Consider the following 27,045-nt stretch of genomic DNA (forward strand, 5'->3'; position numbering starts at 1 on the left):
GTGTCTAATGTTAAGTGGCTTAAATTGAGTTTATCTGTTTGTCTATTTCTACATTAAATAGCTGTCTTGACCATATGATTTGATTCATCATTAAATCTTTTTCTCTTTTTTTCTTCATAAATAGGAAGCTGTCTGCAATTTTTGGTTGAGTCATCCTTTATTTATTCATACAACCCAGCAGCTGTCTCAAAGCATATGCATGAATGTATCAGTATAGGTAGGGTACTCATGATTGTTTCTCTAAATAAGATATTTTAAAAGTAATTAAGAGGAAAAGCTATCAGCACTGTCTACAGGAAAGGATGATTGTAGCATTTAAGGAAATTGGAGGGCAGGGGGTAGACTAAAGCACCTCTGTCTGCAGGATCTTCTCCCATGGTATAGTGCTATTTTATCTTGAATATTCCAATCAGTTCTGATTATTTCAACTCCTACTCATCAGGCATCAGTGGTTCAGGGTACTATGGGAAAGCACAGAGCTAAAAACAAGGGACAGGACTAAGAAAACAACCAAGCTATTTCTTCGCTACAAGGAAAAAGTACTTACTCCACTGGAAGACACAGAAGTGCCTGTAAACAGATAAGTCCATTAAATCAGTTGGTCAGTAAGTTCCCTTTTGATAGAGCAACGTGGAAAACATCTTCTCAGGTTTTACTTAACTTTCTGTACAAAGGGTGGACGCTGAGCCTCAGGGATCAGCTGGTGACACGAAAATCTATCTTCCAAATCACTTGGGTGTTTTTCAGTAATGAGTTCCACTTCCCTATCCCTGAAAGGCATGGCAAATAGAGTCATAGATCAAAGCAGAACGTAGCCGAGTGAGTACGGCTATGGAAGATAAAATGGCAGGGCTGCTGCATGGTAATGAAAAGGGTCATCACTAAGGGTTTACTCTGGAATTCAAAACTGTCACTTACGATTTGAAACAAGGGACCCATTAGTTTAGTGCACTTTTTATTGTTATTGATTTGCAATCCTTTACTTTCATTTAATTTCAAACTGTCATTAAATGCTTAACTCTTTTTTACTTCACAGAATAAGCCTTGATGATTTTGCTTTCAAATAATTATTCTCAAACCACATTTTCTTCCTGCATCAGCTTCTCTATGAGTTTCATTAAAATAGGCTTTCGTTTGCCTTAATTATGTTTTTGGCAGATTTGCTTTTAGCCACATCTCACCTTACCACAATAACATTTTGTCACATCCCCTGGTTAAGTCAGTGTGGCCCTGAACAATTACTTCTTTTCCTAAAGCAGTGTGTGTCAATAGAGGACTAAAGTGCATGGGCACATTTTTTCATACTTAATAAAAAAACCTGGACATTCTCTCACCTAACTTCAGTTGCAAGGAAATCAGGTACTTTTCCCCTTGTCTGCTAATGTAGGAACTAACCAAAACAGCACAACTAAAAGTGGCAGTGGGATTCCAGAGCTGCAAGCCCCAGATATCAAAACTATGTCAATAATCTGAGCCAAATATCAGGGTGAATTATATTTACACAGGACCCTACTATACAGCTGTAACACTGATATCTGCTTCACACCTTTGAATGGTTATTTTTTGCCTCAGTGCACTCAGTTCAGTTCAGCAAAGTAATGAGTATTTTTATCCCAATCCAGTGAAGCACTCGCATATACACCTAAATTTCAATATAAAACTAATACAAGGAGACTATTCATATAAATTAAATATATCCTTACACACTTTATTGGATCAGGGTCACAGTTCTCTGCAAGACTGAAGCCAATGTCACTAAACCTTAATCTGAGAAATCAGTTTAGCAATGCTGGAGATATGGGCTACTTTGCAAAGTTTCATTTCTGCTTCTTAATGGAAATTTGAGATTTCGCAGATACAAGCCCTGATCATGACACAAGCACATTTATATATGTATATGCACACCAAAAAAAGACCTCACATTTTTCAACTAGTATTGCTTTTGCATCCTTTCCCTCCTTTTCCCACATTCTTTCTTTGCCTTCTGCAGCTTTACCAAGTTACTCTTCTACTTTTTCATGGCATGGAATAGAGAATTAGATAGTCACTTACTGACATGATAGACACTAATTTAAAGTAAAAATTGCGTCATACAAGAACTGTACTTGTGAACCAGTCTCACTGGTATTAAACATGGTAGAAGTTTACACTGAAGTTTATACACCTTTGCTGAGCTATTACCCATCATTTTAAACAGATACCATGAATCTATCTTAACATTCTTACATTTTTGCAATATACAAAATGATTCAATTTTTTAAAGCACTAGTAGGGGATACTGCCATCTTAGATGGAGAATGACCATTCACTAGTGTTAATATTAGCATATTATTAATATAATATTATATTATGTTAACTTGACTTTTAAATATATTTTAAAATATAGTGGCACATGCACCTATTTTCTTTACAGCTAAACTAACAGACCAAAACCCAAAAGTATTTTGCTATATTGTAGCTCTCTCTGTGAAATATCATCAGAATACTCCTTCAACACCAGCTTTTAATTTGTCATTGCCAAACATCCACAGCTAACCAGAGGAGTCTAGTTTTGCTTCCTACATTCTCTTGTACTGGGTTTCCATAGCTCAAAGTCCTTGGCTACGGAAATTCCTGCCATAAAAGATGCAAAATACTTTATCTGCAGCTAACTCGGCTGATCTCCTAATTCGGAAGTCCATGTACTTCCAAAACACAACTCTTATGTTGAGAACACAGACGCAACCGGAGACCTAAAAATGTCCTTAAACTTGGTGCTGGCCACAAAAGTTCACTATCCATTTACACAGAATTTCTGGATTCTTGGCCCTGAACAATACCTCAGTAAACTTCTCCATCCCTGGAAGTGTTCAAGGCCAAGTTGGATGGGACTTTGAGCAACCTTATTTAGTAGAAGATGCCCCTGCTATTTGCAGGGGGCTTGAACTAGATGACCTTTACAGGTCCCTTCCAACCCAAACCATTCTATGATTCTACGAAACTCATTGTAATACCACCTTCAGACTTTAAATACTTCCCTGTAGTCTTATGTTTTGCCTTATTTAGACACTTTACTGTGACATGAAAGTTCAGGCTCACTTTATAATCAACAAAAGAGAGATACTTCAGAACATCTCAAAATGTGGTTTTATAAAATTAATTCTCTCAAAGAAATACATCATTAAATGTTTTCCTGAAAAAAAAGGTAATAGTTCTTCTAAAGACTGCATGACTTCGTAAAAAAATATATGATTTTATCACAGAAGAACCTGGTTTTGTCAAATGAGTAGCATTTCTCTGCTCTAATATAATTCATGATTCTACAGTATACTTCTTATTTTCTAGTGGCAACCAACTTTGAATTATATTTAGGGCTCAGGATGACTGCATTATTCTAATTTCTTCAGCAGCCACAAAAAATAACTCTGTACAAACTCTAGCCAATTTTAGATCTTCAGACCATTCCAAACTATCCCTTTATGATGTTTTCTTTCAACAGGCTCTCTCTCACTTTATTGTAATAGGTATTATTACATGAGGAATTACATTTGGGTACAGATATTTTAATGACAAGAGGCAGCCACATAATTTTTCTATTTATTTGTTCTATGGTAAACCAGAATAAATGAGGCAGACAATCTTTCGACAAAATGTTCCAGTTAGGAGTTAAATGAGGACTATTGAATATTTCCACAATTTTCACATATGATTAATTTGCTGAATTATTTTTTCTGTCTTTCATTTTCAGCATTTCCTTTAAATCTATCTAAACCCCTAAAAAAAGGAAACCTAGATCAAAAACAATCACTAGGAATCATATTCTATAAACAACTGACCCAGTGAAGTGAAATGCATTACACAAAAAACTATGGTAGAAAAATATGCATATTACCCTCGGATTTACTAAAAAGCACGTGAAGAATAAAATAAATCCTGTCTCAGAGCATTTCCTGGTTTTCTTCAGAGTTGCAAATTGAATTCGCCCACGTCAACATTGACAAGATAAAGGCACAATAGAGTAAGGAAGATGCCTCAAATCCTCCTGAATTAACTTTTTTTTCTCTCAAGTATCAGTTTAAAACCCCACACACAGGAAATATTTGGGATCTTAATTTGTCAGAGAACAGAAGGCCTATCAAATGACAAAGCTGGTAAAAATGTCAGGCCTCGATACTTCAGTTCAAATCCAATAGAGTTTAAAAAACAAGTAAATATTAACTGAGTAATTTATGCCTATGCATATTAAGGGCGCATCCCGATTTTGGCTGACTTACAGTTCATTTTCTTCCTGGTAGTTGGTGTAGTGCTGTGTTTTGGATTTGGGACCAAAATAATGTTGATAATATACTGATGTTTTCAGTTTTTGCCAAGTAATCAAGCACTTCCCAGCTTCTCATGCTGGTCTGCCAGGTGCATGGGAAGCTGTTAGGGGACACAGCTAGGACAGCTAACCCAAAGTGACTAAAGGGATATTCCATACCATACGACGTCATACTCAGTATGTAAGTTGGAGAAGTTGGCCAGTGGGCAGTGATTGCTTGGGGACAGGTTGGGTATCATTCATCAGGTGGGTGAGCAATTGCACTGTGCATCACTTGTTTTGTATATATTATTATTATTACCATCTCTTCTTCTGCTTTTCTACTAAACTGTCTTTATCCCAACACACAACATTTCTTTTTTTCCCTCCTCCCCATCCCACCAGGGAAGTAGGGGAAAGAAGTAAGCAAGTGGCTGCATGGTCCTAGTTGGTGGCTGGGGTTAAACTATGACAGAGTGTTTTCTTTTATATGGCAAAGATATTTTTTCACATGTTCCAGAGCATAAGACCTAGTTTTAAGAAGTTATGTGTTTATGTAAAATAGTACAGTTTGGCAATTTATTTGCTTTAACTGCTTATCAAACATATCCCTGTTGTTTCTCTGTAATGGTTTCCAGTGCACACAGTCTCTTCTGAATCTCCTCACACTTTCTGCCCTTAATATCACAAACACATTTCCCAGACATACATTCTCTGCCAGTTATTAAATGGTATTCAGCAAATCTATTGACTGCATTCCAACATACTCTAGCAAATTAAAAATACTCTTTCCAAAATCTCAAATACTCAGGTAGCCTTGGGCTTACACAAAAACAGTTCAGCATGGACTGGAGACAGAATTTTTGCACCAGTTTTTAAAACATCATTACTCTTTCTTCAGTACAAAAACACCCCACATACATTTATCCTTCCCCCCAAAATAAGAGCGACTCATGTATTTGAACATTCGATCCTACAGCCAGGGGAAAACTATGAAACACTTTGCAAGACACAGGCCAGAAACTAGAATTCATACATCCACAAAATATGAAGATCATGGACTCATTAAAGAGATTAATTTTATGGCACATTATAGTGTCTGCTGCTTAGCTAACCACTTCGTGTACCACAGCCTTCTCTACTACACAGATAACAACCACGTTTCCCTAGCAGATGGCCTAAAACAAGTCAAAGACCGTCTGTTTTCAACTTGTTTTTAACTTGTTACTTGCTGTTAATGCCCAGACTACTGTGTGTTTCGCTTCATTTAGACTTGATCCTGCAAACAAGTTGACACCAGGTGCTCAAGAAGATATGTACAGAACAGATTTTTAAAAGACATGTCAACAGTTGACCTGCCTGCTTTCCATGAAAATTTTACAGATTCCTAAATGTTGCCTTGGGTACCTAAACAGCTTTTAAAATACAGCTATAGTCAACTGCACTATACTCCCTTTTGGTACATGACCTAATCCATGTACATAATTGTGCCTTCGTGGAGTGTATTTGATCATCATAAATCTAATTTCCACAGCTGTAATTATCTGTCCTCCCAATTTACATTAAAATTTATCCATGCAATCTTATTTGAATTCACTGGAATAGCTCATTCCAAATTTTCAAAAAGCTTCTTTGTGGAGAAAAAGAGTGCAAAATGAGAAATATGTTAATGGGTACTGTAGACAGTGAACTCTAGACACCACTGAAAAATATTCTTTTCATCATGCAGGAAATGTCCACTACAAGCACATTGTTTGCTGCAGAGAGGAGTAACACAGAACTAACACAGACATACAAAACAAGCATTTTGACAGTTGCTTACATTTTCATGTTCCTTACTCAAATGAAGAACATCAGCACCAGCGAAAAACTAAGCAGCTTACATTTCCTCTGCCTTCCCCTTCTGGTGATAATTCTAGCAACTGTAACAGTTGTGCTGATGAACACAAAGAATGCAGCAATCACTGGTTTTAAGTCAAATTCACAGCTTGCATGCCTGATTTACAAAAAAAATACTAGTTCAGTAAAAGACTTACCACTCTAGGAAAGCCAGTCCGTGTATATGTATATGTACATGTATATATAAGAGAGGTACTGGTTTAATATGCTCAGCTTTTTTTCTCACATGTGTTTTCAGTTACCTCACTACTAATCAAATTTGTTCCTTAGGTACTGATCTGATAAAGAAAATAGTTATTTTAACAAGCAGCAATGTCAATGAGGATTCTTAGCAGCTGTTATGGCCTGCTCTTCAGTGGTTTGCACATAAAAGTAGCTGGCATGTACTTTAGGATCAGAAGTCTCTGCTGTATGCCTAATTAGTGCTCCTTGCTTGGTCCAAATTACCTTTAAAAATGTATTTTTAAAAAAGCACTTTTAACTAAACCTAGGGACTAGGCTTTGTCTACTTTCTTTAATGCATATATCCTTGCAAATTAATTTGTTTCAAATTTGGGAAGCTGTTACAAGTCTCCTTAATTTTTCTACTTTAAAATGTATACTGAATGTGCATATGTTTCTGTCATTCCACACTGCGGAATTAAGTTATAAGTAAAATTATGAGACCTTAATGTTTAAACTATAGTCACGCTCTCACTTCATCCTCTGCATCCTAGTTCTTTCAGCCTCCCAGATACATTCATCACTATTTTATGACATGGAGACTTTATTTCAAACATTTAGAGAAGTATGATGGATATATGAACATACATGAGTAACAACGTATGTTCATACATTGGCTCTAGGTAAAAATTTCCATATAAACCTCTCTTGATAGCCAAAATTTTCAGTTAAAAAATAACCTTGGTTTTGGGAGAAGTTTTTCATGTTTAAAATATTGTTAAAAATAATAAAAAAGTAGTCAGTCATACAAATTTTTAAACAGAATTCAATCCCTAGGTTTGACTTTAAACTATTTTACAGTATATTTAGAAAATGTTAATAACTTACTAAGTCTATTATTCAAAATCAGTAATGTTCACAGAATCACAGAATCATAGAATGGTAGGGGTTGGAAGGGACCTCTGTGGGTCATCTAGTCCAACCCTCCTGCCGAAGCAGGGTCATGTACAGCAGGCTGCACAGGACCCTGTCCAGGCAGGTCTTGAATATCTCCAGAGAAGGAGACTCCACAACCTCCCTGGGCAGCCTGTTCCAGTGCTCCGTCACCATCAGAGTGAAGTTCTTCCTCATGTTCAGACGGAACTTCCTGTGCCTCAGTTTGTGCCCATTACCCCTTGTCCTGTCTGTAAATTATTATTCTGTAAATTATTATATTTAATTAAGTTTTAGAGTAACTCAAACTATCTATCAGGAATAGTTGATATATTGAATAGTTGATAAATTGAATATATCCATCAGAAATAGTTGAATATCCACAGGAATTCTTGTGTTAAGGAAACACAGCACATCATGCAAGGGAAAAAGTGCTGTTTGCAGAAGTAGAATATCCATATAAAAACACACTAAAAGGTAGAAAGCTAAATCATATTATTTGACCTGTCAGTTAAGCTCTCTAAATACCATTTTCTGGGAGAGTGATAGATACGTCATCACAACAACCATTATTTCATGCCCTGTTTCCAGTCTTCATGCAATTTAGGTATTTGTTTCAAAAATTCCACTACTTTTGTAGAAAAATGTCTGAAATCAAGCATTTCTGATGGGTTCATTCAACCCGACATGACAAATGAAATGCTGGGAAAACCTGAAACCATTTAATTACGTTATTTTTCAGCAGGACTACTGAAAAAAGAATCAAATTATGTGAATAAACTATCTGCATAGCTCAACATGTTATTAAGTCAAAACATGACCAAATGTCAAGCATTTTTCAGCTGGGTACAGTGAGTCTATGCCAACAGTTGAACACCATACTGTAAAATAATATTGCATAGAAGCAAGAATTTAGTGGGAGTCCTTCCACTTGAGCATGCTTCACCAGGATTTTATTTTTCAAGGAGATAGCTACTTGACAATAAATAATTAAACTTGATAATAAGTAATCAAAATGAACAAACAGACCACCCGCTGCTAGACAGCAAACAAATCAAGTTTATGTTCTATTACGGTTTCCCCTTTAGCATCTCAAAAGACTACAAGTGTTGTAAGTATTTCGTAGAAAAGCCACTCCCCTTCAAATTTTGATTAATGAAATAACAGCATACCAAGTTAATTGTTCATTGCACTTGCGGCCTTTTGAAAGTAATTCCCTGAGAATAAGCACTGAAAAAATAAACAGACATTTTTTGTTGATTCCAGTCTCGCTTATCAGTCTTTGAAGTATTGGATCTGTAACCTTGGCAAAGAAAGAAGTCAACAAACTATTGCTAGACCTCATGATTGTGAAAGTAACTTTCTCTATGCAAACTTCATATACGGTAGTGTTGCTAACAGACAGCCTGAAAAAGACTGTGAAGATACATCAGAGAAAACATGTTTTCTTCATTCATTTCAATGGAGCTATTCACATTAATGATCATCTCTAGAACATAACAGTGAGTTTTAATAAGTTACTTGAGAAATATGATGTGAAAATCACAAGCCTGTCTTCACACTTCACTGATACTAAGAATAAGAACATGGCAGAATTTCACAGAAGCTCGTTTGCACTTACAGTATTGCATTCTCTGCAACTTCAAATGGTGAGGGTTGCAAAGGCAGCTTTACTTGAGGTCAATAAATTTTGTATAGGAAAGCACAGAGGGAACATAACTGAGTTCAGGACTATTTCAGTAACTGCCTCAGAGGATGTCTGAGAGCAATGTTGCTGAAGATTAAATATCTTGCGAGACTTCCCTTGTTTGGCTTACAAAAACATACTACATCCAAAAAGAATCTGGCATACTGTCTAAACTTCAGTCTCTCCAATAACATTTTTCTCCTAATGGTTTTTGCCTACTCAGAGCCACTAAAACATTCAATCCAATATCAGCAAAAAATGAAATACAAGCAGCATTGTAGTTTATGTATTTGTTGTCAGCTGAAGCCAATGCATATGATACAATCATAGAATCATTTGGGTTGGAAGGGACCTCAAAGATCAGCCAGTACAAACCCTCCTGCCATGGGCAGGTACCCCTTCCACTAGACCAGGTGGCTCAAAGGCCCATCCAACCTGGCCTGGAACACTGCCAGGGAAGGGGCATCCACAGCTTCTCTGGGCAACCTGTGCCAGGGCCTTACCATTCTCATTGTAAAACATTTCTTTCCTATTTCTAAATCTAAAACTACCCTAATTCAGTTTAAAGCCATTTCCACTTGTCCTATGACTACATGCCCTTGTAAAAAGTCCCTCTCCAGCTTTCTTGTAGGCCTCTTCAGGTACTGGGAGGCTGCTATGAGGTCTCCCTGAAGCCTTCTCTTCTCCACGCTGAGCAACCCCAACTGTCTCAGCCTTTCCTCATAGGAGAGGTGTTCCATCCCCCTGATTGTTTTTGTGGACCTCCTCTGGACTCACTCCAACAGGTCCTTGTCTTTCCTGTGCAGAAGGCTCCAGAGCTGGATGCAGGACTCCAGGTGGGGTCTCCCCGGAGCAGAGTACGGGGGCAGAATCACCTCCCTCAACCTGCTGGCCACACTTCTCTTTGATGCAGTCCAGGATACGGTTGGCCTTCTGGCCTGCGTGAGCACACTGCTGGGTTATGTCGAGCTTCTCCTCAACCAACACCCCAAGTCCTTGTCCTCAGGGCTGCTCTCAATCCATTCTCCACCTAGCCTGTGTTTGTGCTTGGGATTGCCCTGACCCAGGGGTGGGATCTTGTACTTGGCCTTGTTGAACTTCATGAGGTTCTCACAGACCCACCTCGCAAGCCTGTCAGGGTCCCTCTGGATGGCATCCCTTCCATCCAGTGTGTCGACTGCACCACGCAGCTTGGTGTTGTCAGCAAACTTGCTGAGGGTGCACTCAGTCCCACTGTCAAACAGCGCCAGTCCCAAGACCAGCCTCTGAGGAGCACCAATCATCAGTGGTCTCCACTTGGACATCGAGCCATTGACTGCAACTCTTTGACTGCGACCACCCAGACAATTCCTTATCCGTCAGTGTGGTCAGTCCACAGAATCCATGTCTCTCCAATTTAGAGACAAGGATGTCGTGCAGAACAGTGTCAAATGCTTTGCCCAGGTCCAGACAGATGACATCAGTTGCTCTTCCCTTATCCACCAGTGCTGTAACCCCATCGTAGAAGGCCACCTAAATTTGTCAGGCATGATTCACCCTTAGTGAAGCCATGTTGGCTGTCACCGATCGCCTCCTTATTTTCCATGTGCCTTAGCATAATTTCCAGGAGGATATGCTCTATGATCTTGCCAGGCACAGGAGTGAGACTGACCGGCCTGTAGTTCCTCAGCTCTTCCTTTTTACCCTTTGCAAAAATGGGAGTTACGTTTCCTCTTATCCTGCCACTAGGAACTCCACCAGACTGCCACGACTTCTCAGATATGATGGACAGAGGCTTAGCGACTTCAACTTCCAGTTCCCTCATGACCTGCAGATGCACCTCCTCAGGTCCCATGGACTTGTGCACCTTCAGGTTGCTTAGATGGTATCGAACCTGATCTTCTCCTACAGTGGGCAGTTCTTCATTCTCCCAGGCCCTGCCTTTGCCTTCTGTGACTTGGGCCGTGTGGCTGGAGTACTTGCTGGTGAAGACTGAGGCAGAAAAGTCATTGAGTACCGCAGCCTCCTCCATATCCTGAGTAACCAGGTCTCCTGTTTCCTTCCAGAAAGGGCCCACATTTCCCCTAGTCTTCCTTTTATCACTGAAGTACCTATATAAGCTTTTCTTGTTGCCCTTAGTGTACGTGGCCAGATTTAATTCTATCAGGGCTTTAGCTTTCCTAACCTGATACCTGGCTGCTCAGACAATTTTTCTGTATTCTTCCCAGGCTACCTGTCCTTGCTTCCACCCTCTGCTGGCTTCCTTTTTGTGCCTGAGCTTGTGCAGGAGCAACTTGTTCACCCATGCAGGCCTCCTGGCATTTTTGCCTGACTTCCTGTTTGATGGGATGCATTGCTACTGAGCTTGGAGGAGGTGATCCCTGAATATTAACCACTTTTCTCGGGCCCCTCTTCCCTCCAGAGCTTCATCCCATGGTACTTTACCAAGCAGATCCCTGCAGAGGCCAAAGTCTGCTCTCCTGAACTCCAGGGTAGTGAGCTTGCTGTGCACTCTCCTCGCTGCCCTAAGGATCTTTAACTCCACCATTTCGTGGTCACTGCAGCCACGGCTGCCCTTGACCTTTACATTCCCCATTAGCCCCTCCTTGTTGATGAGGACAAGGTCCAGCATAACACCTCTCATCGTGGTGATCTCCCCTATCACTTGGAGGAGGAAGTCATCACCAATGCATTCCCGGAACCTCCTGGAATACATATTTTAGTTGTTTTCAATTGAGCCCATAAGTCCTCTTTGTCAGTTTGTTCAGTATGTCAGATGCAAAAGTGTTATTTTTCTGTTTGGAATTATTATTGAGTTCTATGTTTGATAATCAGCAAGAAATAAGATCAAATGAATAGGAAACTTCAGAAGTATATAAAAGTCTCTCAACTGACTGAGTTAAACAAGGTTTGTGCAGTGGTTTTGTGTGAACAGTACTGTGAAGGAGTCGAGGAATATTCGGAATATGGTCCTCCACAGAACAGAGCACAAGTAATAATGAGTCAGCCAATCCAAACAGGAACTTCTGAAGCTAATCTAAATGCTACTCAAAGACAGCCTTGTTTCTTTATAATTATGTAAATCTGTGTCTTTACTAATCTGCAAAAATTTTGTTCCCTGTTTTCCACTTAATAAAAATAAAGCAAAACTCACCACTTTTTGTTTGTTAGTTTTCACTTTAACTCAGCTTGAATTACTGTGGTTTTTTAAAGTTAACTAATAGCTGATGAAGGGGATTTTAAGAAGTAATTTATTGGGACAATCAAGCAGGACCCCAACTCCTACATACTCTTTAAATTCCTGAGGATTTAGAAGATAAAGTGGGTATGTTTTCACATAAGCTATTCAGGCCTGTTTGAAAGTCTAAGAATAAGAAGAGATGTATTCTGAAGAAACAGCTAAACAAGGAAAGCTCTCTGACAGCACAATTGGGGAGCATACCTGAACATTTCTAAGAATTCTTAAAGTCTGTATGACTGTTCTTTTTGGAAGTGAAATACCTGATTACACACAGAACATAAGGTAGGGTTAAAGCTCAAAATATCATCTAGTCTGTCTTCACAAGGTGTGTTTATTCTTAAAACATTCCTGATTGATATTGTTCAATACATCCTTAATAACATTCAGGAAGTGAGGAACCTTAGTTCAGTAACCTTTTCAGATCAACCTAGGTTTTAGACCTCTACCTCTTTGTTTAAAACATTTTAAAAGTACCAGCGTGTTTGAGATTCCGGAACAGGTTGTCCAGAGAAGTTGTGGCTTCCCCCTCCCTGGAAGTGTTCAAGGTCAGGTTGGATGGAGCTCTGAGCAACCTGGTCTAGTGGAAGATGTCCCTGCTCATGGCAGGGGTGTTGGAATTAGATGATCTTTGAGGTCCCGTCCAACCCTTACCATGCTGTGATTCTATGCTTCTATGTCAGGAAGAGAACACGAGAATTAAAATATTTTTCTAATAAATGCAGGCCTTCCTATAGGAAAATTAATCTTTCTTCACATTTCCCTCACCTCCCCCCCAATATTCCCTTACCACTAGCATGTAGGACAGAAGTGACACTGTTTAGTCCTATCAACAGACTAGAATTTTGAGCATGCAAAACTTCATTTGTTCAGGGAAGTGTCATGATCAAAACAAAAGCCTCCCAAGGTAGGGGTTTCAAGAACCATACTCTTGGATTTAGGATTCTGAATTTACCTATGGGGACACTGGAGTATTCCTTAATTTTGATCCCCCCATACACCTCTGAGCATGAGGGGTATTGAGATCTGCCAAACCAGGGAGGCATCCAGTTGTCCTGGCTGACACAATCAGACCACTGTGTGCAGATGGTGCAGAATATGCTGCAATGAACCATTAACTGTAGCTTACCTCTATGGCTAGGCAATACAGATATTTTATTCTTCCTGTTCCTATGCTCTTCTCCTGAAATTGAGATTTCATTGTTAAATTAGTACATTTACTAAGTAGTATAAAATAATCAGGCATTCAAACAAAACATAGGGCAAAGGCATGCCAAGTTTATAAAAGTTTCCTTTCTTCCAGTAAACATGTTGGTTTCCTGCCAAAGAATTAAAAGTCATCTTCTCAGGAGAGCAAAGAAAAAAAAAATCTTCCTCTAGGCTTTTTACTTGTCAGAGGAAAGCCTGGAAATATACAGCTTCATAGCTCACTGCTGCTAACACTGAAGTTACCATCTCTGAAACACCATCAACAGGAAGAGTAAGAGATCACAGACTGCACAAATAAATATAGTAATATATCCTGCATTTTCTTGATAGGTGTGTATTTCTCTTAAAAACAAGGGTTTTTATCTCTGTGAACTTCTGTGTTGGTAGCCAGAAGAAAAGCCAAGATGCTCTGATATATTGAGTACAGAAAGGAAACATTCAGTTGTCTTCGAGAAGTCTGCAGCCTCTGAGCCCTGCCACCTCAAGAAACTGATCTATGTCATTACCAATGTGCTATCACTCTATACAAGTCTTATTAGAAATGTACTTTGAGACTGCTTTCTTAAAATCCACAATGGCAAAGAAAGACTCACACATGCTATCTAATATATCATTTGTCTTTCATTCATATGACTATTAATTACACTTAATGACCAAATTTATTAGTCACTTTTTAGAAAGCAGACAGTTTGAAAAAAGCACAAGTCTTACATCATTAGTAATGCTGACAGCTCCTCTTATTGCAGCACATATTTTGTTATGCTGGCTGTATCTTTAAAGCACTACTCCAAGAATGAATGTATTTCACAAAATCTTAATTTTCATACTTTTTGCAGAAATCACATTCTAATGCTACATTTATAGAAAGGAAAGAAAAACCCCAAACAAATCCAAAAAAATCCAAAAAAACCCAAACTTGAAAATACTATCCAATTACTTAGAGATTCAGAAACCAAGTGAATAGAGATTTTTAGGATCTAATTCAAGGTTTCAAATGCTTGAAATGGTGGGAATGTGCAATTGTGTTAATCTAGTTTAGCCCACAACATGACTAGCTTCTGTATACTCAAGTGAAACCTAAAAAATAAATCACTGTCTCACACCAGGAATGAGTTCTTCCTTGAAACAGTTTAACATGTCTTTTTCTGACATGTTTAATTACTGAAATATTTTGCCACTATGTCCCTAGAATCAACAGTGGTTTTTGCACAAGTTCTCCCAAAAAACATAGTTTATCATAGCTTAGTTTTCAGCAGTGACTTCATTCTTATTAGTCTGAGTAAGTTTCATTAAATCAATTGACTTCGCTGGAATCACTCACAGTAGTTAGTGTTTGCAGCATTGCAAGAATTAGCTGCACTGAAAGACTTGAGAACAACACAACTATTTCTGCCTACAGTGAATAAACTTGTGAGCTATTTGATTTACGATGCACAAATCCAAACAATCAGCTGAAAAGATATAATTCAATAGCTTTTATAATGACAGTCCATACACATAAAGAATATCAAGATTGATATTTTCTGAGCTTTTCTAAATAAAGTAGTAAGTGTATTTGTAATATTTTCTAATCTTAAAAAAAATGTATCAACTAAGCAGATACATTTCTACCCAGATCCATTACTTACAAGCATGAATGATAGCCTTGTGTTTGTGATCCTGTCATAGAAATCCTTCCTATCTGTACTCTATTTCAGACTACTCCTGTGACCCTAGGCAAATGGCTTGATTTCCTCAGGCCCCAGTTTCCTGTCCTGAAATCCTGCCCACATGCAAAATGTAATTGGCTTCTGTAAGAATTTTGCTGGGTTTGGATAACTTGAAAATAGCGCAACAGCAACATAACACAGCAGCTCAAACTCTACATACACAAGTGGATTTTTAAGAGGTCTAAGAAGTTGGTAGTTAAAGCATAATAAATCATCATAAATAATATAATAAAAGACATTTACAGGCACTAAGCCCTGTCTACTCAAGTTTTGCCTCAGCTATTTTTTGAGAAAACAAACTTGACATCATTTTCTTAAATTATCTTTTCATTATGTGGATAAATTTACTAACATTTGGGGCACACATTGTGTTCCAGTATGAAGCAGGAAAGAAAACTACAGAAGTGTAAGCACCTTCACAGATAAGAAGCCAACTTCTCTAAATAGATTTTCTTTCAGGGTTTAATTTTAGGCACCATAAATCCAAGCTTCAGATTTTCCATCAAAACTCACAACTTGGACATATTATTTGAGCATGTGGTTTTAAACACAATATTGACATCACTGCCACGGGGTGAGTCAAACTGTGACACAGTCCAAAGTGGTCTGTCTTCCATGAGAACTAATGGGAGACAATCAACCAAAATTCAGAAAACCCCACCTCTGATTCTTCATCAGAGAAATATCCTTGGCAATAATCAGTTTCTAAAGAATTACCATCCCAACTTGGTAACAATACCCCTGCCATCTGCTGCTTTTATTTCAAAGGACCTGTGAGTGCCCTCAGTAGGAAATCACCTTTCTTTGTCTGCTAATACTGTTTTATCTGCTCGGTATGTCCCTTTATGTCTCCTTTTTCTTGTATGACTAATTTATGATCTATGTCCTTCTTGGGCAGCACCAGCCTCATTAAAACTGACTCCTGTTGCCTTGGCTGAGTGTGGCTTCAATGGGAAAGCAACACCTGAGTGCACTGGTTGACCTGAAACTTACTCTTCAACTCCAGCCCAATCAGCTGTCAGATTTCTATCAAAAAGGAGGCACAACGTAAGAAGGGAAAGCTCTATCTACACTACTTAATTAGATATGTTTTAATAAAGACATGACCTACTGTCTCTCTTCCCACCTGCAAGCACTATAATTAAAGTTTCTCTAACAGAACAGTAAGGTATTTTTATTCTCTCGCCATTTTTAAAAATGTAATACAATTCTGCAGGAACTTGAGAAGTAAAAAATGAAAATCTGTCAACCCTAATACTTACTATGAAAAATCTGTATTTTTCTTGTGAATGCACAATTAAGGATTTAAATCAGTAGACAAAAAACCAAACAAATATAGGTAGCAACTATTCTAGAAGTTCTGTGTAGCATCTTGGCCTTTTTACTTTAGTCAGTAGGAAAATTTGTGGTGTAGAACCACTGAAAATGAACATGCTTTTGTTTATTTACCCATATATGGGTACTCAAGGTTCTTAGCATCAAAACTATCTGAACTTCCACAAGTTCTAAATACCTAATGCTTCTTACTTACATCAATACATGTGTAAGAAAGACAGTTACACACCTGATTCACTGATGATTTTAAGAATGAATCTGCTTATACTGATTTGTTTGGTTTGATGTAGAATTGACAAAACAACTAACATGAAAAAAAAAAAAAAGACCTCTAAGTGAATATGAATTTCATGAAATGGAGGAAAACATCACTTTTTCATCTTAGAGTGTTTCTATAAAATAATTTTTTTCTATAAATATCAATGAATAAAAAAAACCTAAGTAAAATGTTACAAAAATCAAGATGTTCTGGTTTTGAAAATGGTAAAAGAAAGAACTTCTCAAAATTGATTTGGTTTACCAAATTCACCACAGGTTTGATAAATCCCTAAAAGGCTATGTTAGAAGAATAATCTATTCAGAAACACACACAAACCAAACTGAATGAACAACCTTATCCCAAAATTGACAATCTGTGTTGTTATTTATTATTGATATGCAGGGTATCTAAATCATATATATGAGAGTTTCTAGCCAGAGAAAAAGCAACTCATTCTCCAAAGAACAGGAATATAAAGATAAAAATATGTAATTACAAGCATAAGTCAGTGAAATCCAAGTGTGTCTATACATATATACATAGTGGTTACACTTTGTGTTTCTTTTTCCACACACTAGCTGACAGAGCTAAAACAAAAACTAATGCCTCTAGTATAGATGGACAATAGCCCAAAGTTCTGATTCCAAACAGGCCTTAGTTTCATTCCTATGGTAGTATTATTTGAGGAGACAAAAAGTCAGTGGGTTTCCAAGAAAAAGGGTTTGAACTTCATATCCATTTCCTGACACATTGCGTGAATGACAGTGATGAGATGAAGCCAACCAAAAAAGACAAGACGTGTTACAAAAAGCCCACAGGCAGGTTGGTATACTACCAGATACTCTCAGCACGTTCCAGGAAACACATACATAAGTCTGTGAGTGAAGTTGTTTCAAATGAAGTGATGGAAGAGAGCATGTCTTAGCAGACTGCCTCTAAAGGGCTCAGCACAAAAACAGCATTCATAGCAGCAGTCGATGTGCCACTTTAAGTAAAACTGCTCCTGGTAAGTGAAATACTTAATGGATAGTAAGCTTCAACTCTCACTTGCAGAAGGGTTGTCAAGTCTTTCATCACATTTCTGAGCACAAAACCTAATCTTATCAAGATATACCAAGAGATAACAGAATATTCGCTACGGTTAAATAATTCAGACTGAAGTCTTCTCAGAAAGGACTGACCCATACAGATCAACAACAAAGGGAATATCGTGGATCAGAAACTGAACCCAAGCCAAAATCAGCAGCCTAATGAAAAAAAGTAATTACGAAAGCTCAACATATAGACTAGAAATTGTCTGTGAGACAAAGGAAATTGTATTTTTACTCTACCCTGCCCTGGTAAGGCTTCAGCTCAGAGTTATTTCTGTAATGGGAAGCCACACTGCTAGAAAGACGTCAATCAGTTTGAGAGAGTCAACAGAACATCAGACATTGATCTAGAATCCTTACTCTGTGACAGTAAATGAAAGGAATAGCTGTTGTTCAGTTTAGAGAAAACACAACTGATAAATATAAAAGACTATTACAAAGAGATTAAACTTTTCTCAGTAACCATTCTGGATAGCTCAACAATAAGTATGTAAGTGCCACAAAGATGACACACTTTGGGACAATTTCTGCAAGAAAGCAGTGAACACATAGTGTAGTTTGCATCACTAATCTTCTAAAATCCAGTTAGATGATCATGTTTCAGGAATTACACAGTGCAGGGGTTCTCTTCTAGAGGAGGTGGACAGAGAGATGCCCAGAGATGGGCTGAAGGATCTTCTGGTATCCTTTTGTACTTTTCTATGAGTCAGAGAGAAATATTTTTCTTATATATAAACGTTATTTAAAAGGTAATTTTTGTTTGACTATATCCCATTTTCTGCAGTCTCAGAAAGTGAAATTTGGAAAGTTCAGCAGTACAGAATGTCTCCTCTCTCTCATCCTCTGTTCCTCTACTCTGTTAAACAAGAGTCCTCATTTTTACGCAACTGTACTATTAATTCTGAAATGTATACATTCCTTTTAACAATGTATTCCCTCCAAAAAATAAGCCTTTTAAGTAATGTCTTCACTTCTTCACTCTCTGAAAACAGTGTAGGAAATTCAGGGTTTCTTACTGCATTTCCTAGGTTTATTTCTTCTTTGGATTTACTTAGTACAATGCAACAAGCTGCAATTATGACAAATGGGCAGAAGCATTAAATGTAACTCTTGCATACAATATCCAGTGAGATATGTATGAGATGTGACTGCCTGTACCCTTCCCTGCTACCCTTGCCATTCTCCATTTCTCAGGAAAAAGATGGACTTGCATTATTGCACTGGTGGTATTGATTTATATTCAGTAATAGCCCTGCTAAGTATTTGATTGCATTACAGCAAGAGGAAAGAAACACAGTTTCTTCAAGTCATGAATACACTAATACCTGCATAGTAATGAAGAGCAGTAATACTACCTTTCGAAAGCAGTCAGGGTGAACTGCTTCCCTACGGCTGAACTGTCCCTGAGAGAGTTCAGGTCTTGTGTAAAAGCTGGATGCTCATGTGCTTCTATCTCAGAATAATGCTTCACACAGGGTAAAATGTAACATACAGCAAAACCAGCACCATTCCCAAGGGGCTCCCACTCTGAGAGCAGCAACATAACACTGGCCTGCGTACCACAAAACACACAATATGAAAGTCCACAGTCAATCCCTCAAGAGACAGCAGAACCTACTATGTTAAACAAAGATAGCAGTTCAGACTCTGAATGATTCCATCAGATTTAGAACAGTGAGGGGAAGGGTTGTGTGAATTCATATTTGCATTTTGAGTTATTCTAGGAAAGTTCAGAAATCCAAATATATCCAGAAGACAACAGAGAATCAGATTGGCTGTAAAGAACAAAATCAAATCCAAATCCAAAGTCAAACTTCAGCAAAAGTAACAAATGTAGTGATAGAGAGCTAGTATAAGCCTTTTTTGTGGTAAGATGTATGGTGTTATCAATATCACAGGGCAAAGCAGGCACAGATAATGTTACCTACAGAGCAGCTGGGAATTCCATTTTTTTACTGAGCTGTGTCCTGCACTAGAAGTCACATCTTGCAAACAAAAAACGTATGATGTTTCCAAATAACTTCATTTAGGATTCTAAGTAAATGAATATATCAAACGTCTTACTCTCAATTATCTATCTTTCCATTCATCATCTTTTTTCAAAACTAGGTACAGACCCCTGAAAAATTTCAATTGCCATTTAGAGTAGTGACTTGTGGAAACACACATCTCAGTGTTCGGTCTAGCCTCCTAGCTATGATTTGTTGTGAGGGGCCATCATTCATTCATCACCAAGTTTTCCTGTAGTGTGATGAATTAGGATGCACTAGTACAATAACTACCAAACAGTCATTATTTAAAAAAGCCTTGAGAATAAGAATCTCCTTCTCTGGAGATATTCAAGACCCACCTAGACGCGGTCCTGTGCAGCCTGCTGTAGGTGACCCTGCTTCGACAGGGGGTTTGGGCTAGATGACCCACAGAAGTCCCTTCCAATCCCGAACATTCTGTGATTCTGTAATTCACACACCTGTGTACAGCAATAGGAAGAAATGGATGGAAAGGTGGTCTCATCTTCTTTACCTATTTTTAAACTCTAAATGATTGAGCTGGGTTGACCCTGGCTGGATGCCAGATGCCGACCAGGCCACTCTATCATTTCCCCATCCTCATCAGGACAGGGCAGAAAAAATATAAAGGCTTGTGGGTCAAGATAAGGACAGGGAGATATCACTCACCAATTACTGTCATGGGCAAAATGGATTTGACTCAGGGAATTAATTTAATTTATTGCCAATCAAAACCAGAGTAGGATAATGAGAAATAATAATCCATATCTTAAAACACCTTCCCCCCACCCCACCCTTCTTCCTGGGCTCAACTTCACTCCCAGCTTTCTCTACCTCCTTCTCCAGAGCTGTGCAGGAAAATGGGGAATGGGGGTTGCAGTCAGTTCATCACACATCATTCTCTGCTGCTCCTTACTCCTCATACTCTTCCCCTGCTCCAGCGTAGGTCTCTCCCACAGGAGACAGTCCTCTATGAAGGTCTCCAACGTGGGTCTTCACAAACTGCTCCAGCACAGGTGCTGCCCATGAGGTGCAGTCCTTCAGGCACATCCACCTGCTCTGTTGTGGGGTCCTCTCTGGGCTGCAGGTGAATATCTGCTACACCGTGGGAGGAGAGGGCTGCATGGGCTGCAGGGGTACAGCCTGCTTCACCAAGGTCTTCACCATGGGCTGCAGGGGAACCTCTGATCTGGCACCTGGAGCACCTCCTCTCCTTCCTTCTTCACTGACCTTAGTGTCTGCAGAGTTGTTTCTCTCACATATTCTCACTCCTCTCTCTCCAGCTGCTGTTCTGCAGCAGGTTATTGGTTTTTTTCCCATCTTAAATATGTTATCACAGAGGAGCTACCACTATCACTGATTGGTTCAGCTTTGGCCAGTGGTTCTACTGGGCATTGTGGAAGCTTTTCGCAGCTTCGTACAGAAGTCACCCCTGTAGCACCCTCAATAACAAAACCTTGCCACACAAACCCATTATACTTAGAAACCACTCTTAACACTCACATCACCACAGAAAAACGTTAGAACAAGAGTGACAAATGTAGCATGTAAGACCACTTCTTTCAGTATCCATGCCAACACACTGTCATCCATAACTGAAAGTCAAGCATTGCAAATAGGGCCTCTTTAGCTGCCATGAAAAATGCATGTGTCTGTGTCCAGTCATGTTCATGTTGATTGGCTGCTTTCTATGCAGGTATTCTCAGGTGAGTAAAAGTTGCTTTTCTTTCACTGTAGTTAAATGAAGATTCAGCAAACACCTACATTTAGCACACAAGAAAGTGTTGATTGTATGTTATTATGATTCACTGTTTTGTCTTTGAAACTAAATATACTTGAAAAGAGACAAGTTTCATTAAACAAGTAAAGCATATTTTACTATATTTTCTATGCGTTGGTATTTTACCATAGCTTTTCCATGGCTCTGCACTTCTTATCCATGTCTTTCACTTTGAAGAGTATTATTTAGTGATTTTTGGTGGACAATGAGATGTATGTCACAACATCATTACTGTCAACATCTTAATACATTGCAAAACATCAGTTGCATAACTTCCTGCTGTCATGCTTCTAAGAAGAAAACTTTCTAAGAACAGCAGCAAAACCTTGAACATTTCCATCTCTGAGCTACTCTCCACAGAGCACATAGTGCCTCTAAAAGAGACAGTGAAAACTACTAGCATTTCTGAACAATTTTCACTTTTGATAAATACAAGAAAGATGAGATGCTACATCGGATAGAGATGTCAAAATTCTACTGCTAAGGATGGCACGCACTCTGATGAAAGGGTGGTCAAAAACTATTACAAAGTCACAAAAAGATGAGATATCTAGAAGAGTATCACCAATAATATTAGAAAAGTTTATTAGATTAGAAATTATTATAGAGAAAAAGAACTGTAATGTATCCAAGACCAGGATTCTCAGCTTTTTATTGTCACATTCCACACCATTAAAAAATAAATAAATTATGAGCATTGAACATTTACTGAACATGCATTTTTTTCAAAGAAAAGTGAGAAGTAGGAAATAGAACAATCGATTTTTTATTTCAACATATGATATAGTAAATGTAAAGGGGTTGAAGATAACAGCTCATAACTAGATGCTTCTCAATAGTTCAACAAAAGATCCATGACATCTATATTGTATATTTTCTACACCTCAAATAGAAGGGACTTTTTACTGCAAATTACCTTTTTCAAATGCTCATGGAAGATAAAAAATAAAACTCCTCTGAGTATGTACCCATCAAGAGTGTACTCTTGCTTGAAATTCATGGCTTAAAACCTGTTACCTTTCTAAAATCTCCTCCTCCTCCAAGAAGTGGAATCACATCTGTTTCTCCATACAGCTCTCCCGCACCTAAATTCTGAGGCAGCATATGTCCGTCCTACTTGGGCTTCTCAACATGCTGTGACAAATAAGACTATCAAGTTCATGAAGATATATTTTCATAAATATATTACATCTGTGCTGACTAGTCAGCTTTTTATTTTCTGTTGAACTGTGTGTCAATGTACACAAACTGTAAATACATAATTTCTCAAATGCTTGTATAACAATAGGTAGCCTCAGAAGTTATCACTGTCAGTGATTGTGCTAATGTATAAAAATTGAGATCCTTAAGCAGTGAGCTAAATGGAAAAACAGACAAAGTAGAAGGCTAAGTGATATGACCAAGGCCAGATACAATGAAGCAGTGAAATGAATTTGATTCATGGCAGAGTCAAAAATTGAAACTTTGACTTTTCAGCTCCCATTTCTGCAACTTACCAACTAGCCTTAACTTGCTGTGCATTAAAGCTCTGGTAGAAGTTCAGTATCTATTATCTTTTTCCTAATATTTCATTTGTTGGGTAAATTGAAGATAATACGATCAGAAAAAACTACTATACTGCTCTATACTATATTATGTTATACTACTATAAATCATCTAAAATGAAGTAATTAGACCAAGTAAAGCCCTATCCTGAATTAGACCAAGTAAAGTCTGTCCTGAATTTTCTCATGAACATCATTCTCTCACATAACAATCTTCTTCATATTACTCATTGTTTACATTTGCTTCAAATGTAAACAAAGTCCTAAAGTCAAGATATACTTGAGCTGCTGTCTCTACATCCAGTTTTGCAGATTCAGTGAAGCTGAAAAGATCAGTATGCATTTTGTTTCTATAGGACTTTTGCAACTAAAACCCAACACTTCTGCCCTGTTTCAAGCTCTAGCTGTTTCTGCTGTCTTCCAGAAGAGAATAATGCCAAATTGTTTTCCCAGGGAGAGTGAGGTGAGGTAGATTATTGAAGCCACTTAAGAACACCATCAGCTTCTTCACAAACAGGGTAATTCAACAGAATGACAGGCAGGTACTCCATTGCATCTCTAGCGTGTCCTTTGAGTAGGAAGCTGAGACTGCATTTTCTGTCAAACATGCTTTATTGGAAGAGATAAGTGAGTGAGGTGTTAGGCCATTTGGAGGGTTCAGAAAGCAATATAGTGCATTCAGTCAAAGAAGGAAAACTTGACCCTTCAATGACCCTAATGCTTACTCCAGTCGATGCAATAATGTTTGCCACAATTCACCTGCTCAACTGTCAGGCAGAGCAACAAAAAGAACAGAATTTCTTAATGTCACTCAGGTGATTAGTTTATCCCGTAATTCCTTTTGACACTAAAATCAACAAATTAAACAGTAGGAAATGACACAGCAGCCAAATTTCAAACACCTGCTACCCATTTCAGCTGGGTTGCTGAACCACTCCAGAACCACATATCTACAACACACATAATGTCCAAAGAATCACTGCTAGAGTTTCTGTTTTACCCGATACGCTACAGTGGGGTTTTCTCCCATAAGAGAAAAAAAAAAATTTTACCAAAAGAGAGAATACCAGATACACACTCATGCAGGACTTTAAGGGTGAATGTGCAAATAGATCTCAGGATCCCTTCTCTCTAAAAACTACCTCCAGGGAAAATCCCCCCTAGCTACCAGCAGTATAAGGCTTATGAGATGCAGCTGAGCAGTGCCAACTTAGCTTGATAAATTTATGATGTATCTATACCACTTCATTCGAAAGAAAACAATAAGAAAACACTCATATTATTGCTATGTTTTGCAGTAGTTAACCTATGGCTAAAACAATAATTTAACTCTCTGTAAAGCTGTAATTATAAGTTTGTTATAAAAATAACTTTCAAATAACAAATTAGAAGAGCTCCAGAGGGAAGTATAATAATTGAGTACAATGAAGAAAGATCAATAACAACTTATTATAAGTCTGCAAATCTAGGGGAAAAAGTAATTACTGTCTTTACTACGTTCTTTCACACAAATTGAATTTTTATAAAACAATTTTAACAGAATCATTTAAGATAGGGAAAAGACCTTTAACAAAAACAGATAGCCTATATCTAGATTTTCTTTCCGCTATTTGTTAAGTTTAAAATGCAGCTTGCATCTCTAAGTCATATTTTACAATGCTCTCACATTCAGCATGCCTCTTGGCAGATTGGCCAGACTTCTCCTTGTACAGCATTACGTACATTTCAGCTTGAAATCTCATGACCGATATTTTACACCTTTTCCAGTACATATTGCATGCTTTTTCTTTATCCCCAACCCTATTTTTCAGTCTTCTCTTGTGGCTTAGAGCTGTAATCTGAACAGTAGAAGGAACAGTACTGACTACAGGAGACTAAAGAACCGTGGAGATGACGTTTAGCAAAACACCAGATTCATAATTTTTTACTGTTAGATAGTTTCCACTTTCCGGTCCCTCCACACAACCCAAGGTTTTCTCTTGACCTTTGCTCACTAGATGCTTCCCTCTGTCACTCCTAGCATCATACAGATGATTGTTACTAAGTTGTCAAAGAAGTTGGTAATAAAAATGGTAGCAACAGCACAAGAGGCAGTAAGATTTTTCCTGCTTCAACCTCATATTCTATGTCCTATACTAAAAGCATGAAGAAAATATGAGATAAAGTGACACTTTGTGTGCAGTCAAATAGAGGAATTGAACATTTAAAGGCAACACAGGAAAATGCAAAGTTCATAAAAAGACAGGGTTTGAGTCTGAAATATGGGACATTTCTTACAATTTTGCTTAACAGCCACAGAAAATAGGTTTAGGGAGAGGAAAGAACTGCCTATTTTAGCATTTTTAATCTGTCAAGCTACCTGTTTGAAAAATTAACACTACCATAGAATATACAAAGGGAAAGTATAATAATATTTCAGCTTGGTGACTCTAAACTGCTTGATTCTACATATGTGCTCCTCTTTGCCACCTCTAAGATGTTGTTTTCTTTTCTGAGATGGATACAATGATGTTTGGAATCCATAACTCTGTTCACAAGGCATATCTATAGAATATGCTCACCTGGGAAAAGAAATGTCATCACCAATTTTTACCATTCCTGGTGGCTGATCTCACAGATCTTAAATCCCACTGAAGGAAGAACGTGAAACTTCAGGCTTCTTTGCAGAATGGGAGGGGGTCTTCCCTTCGACATTTGGAGACATAGCAACAGATTAGTCTCCTCAAAATCCTACAGAAAATGGATTTACTTCAGTGATCTATGAGTACTAAGTTCAACAAAGATAAAGACCCTAGACCCACAAGCCTCAAAAATACAAATGTACATAACTATGCATTTGAGTGGCACTATTAAAATCAGTGATCCTACCTCTAAATATAAAAGTTAAGGATGAAGAGACATTTGCAGTCAAGAGGGTGAGACTCATAAGGGTGGTTCCCATAGTTTCTATGTGTGGGTGTATATATGGGGGAACTGTGTTTTATTTAAATGCAGACTGACAATGAAAATGTAGCAAAAACATTTCTGTGTGCTTTTGGATATGTTTTTCATAATTTCTAATTATTTTCAAATGAAGCAAATGCTAAGGACTAAATTAAATCACAACAGAGCAGTGTAAACACTACCTCCTGGTGATCTTTCACAAAAAAACCTTTTTACATAAGAGCCTATTTATCCCTGTATGAGGTAGGTAGTTCAAAATATCTAACACTTTATTATAAATGTGGCTATTTGTAAATATTTGCTTTCCCCAGTTGACAAGCTAAAATACAGATGTTCTAAGAAGACAAATGGTGTCCAATATGAGTCTTAGCTTTAGAAATTAAGATGTACAAGCTTTCAGTCACTGCTGACTTTTTTTGGCGCCACTAAAAATAATTGACTTTTTCACCTTTATATGTATATGTGACAAACAACAGGTCCAACTTGGTGAATTTTTACCTGATTTCATTTACTGCTAGTTAACACCAACTTCTGCTCACAAAGTCAGGTATGGGGGAAAAAACCCACAATCAATCACGCACTTAAGCAAACACCCTTCCTCCCTCTTCCTCTGGTTCACCTTAACTCAAACACATCTCCTCCCCACTTCCTAGTCTAAGCTTGCCTTGTTTTCACTGTAGGTTACCATTCCATTTCCACAGGGAAGTGACAGGCAGCACAGGATGTTAGGGTCACGGACACAACAGTTTCTCTCAAATGCTCTTTGCTTCTTCCCAGTTTCCTTCTCCACACTTGGCTCCTTGCCCCTTTTCTCAGATGCTCTTTGCTTCTTCAGGCTTTGCTGCAGCTCTGTTTCTTCATGTCCCTGGCACAGCATGGGTCACCCATGTGCCACAGTGCTTCAAGGCTGTTCCTGCCCTCTGTGGTGCCTCCTTCCAAGAGCATGTCTCCAGACGGGTGCTTCCACCCCCTCAGCTGTCTGCTTCTTT

At 38.2% G+C, this 27,045-nt stretch overlaps 1 protein-coding gene across 14 annotated transcripts in view; it reads right to left on the reverse strand.

The window, feature by feature from the left end:
- LRRC4C (leucine rich repeat containing 4C) overlaps positions 1-27,045 on the reverse strand; it is a 566,727-nt gene that overhangs the window by 271,617 nt on the left and 268,065 nt on the right. The window contains exon 3 of one of the 14 annotated variants that reach the window (XM_075426767.1): positions 13,307-13,360. The exons of the other annotated variants lie outside the window; for them this stretch is intronic. The gene's annotated coding sequence lies outside the window, so the exon portion shown is untranslated. The remainder of the gene's footprint in view (positions 1-13,306; positions 13,361-27,045) is intronic. 14 annotated transcript variants of the gene reach the window in all.

This window comes from Opisthocomus hoazin, chromosome 7, assembly GCF_030867145.1.
Source record: "Opisthocomus hoazin isolate bOpiHoa1 chromosome 7, bOpiHoa1.hap1, whole genome shotgun sequence".
Classification (NCBI taxonomy): domain Eukaryota; kingdom Metazoa; phylum Chordata; class Aves; order Opisthocomiformes; family Opisthocomidae; genus Opisthocomus; species Opisthocomus hoazin.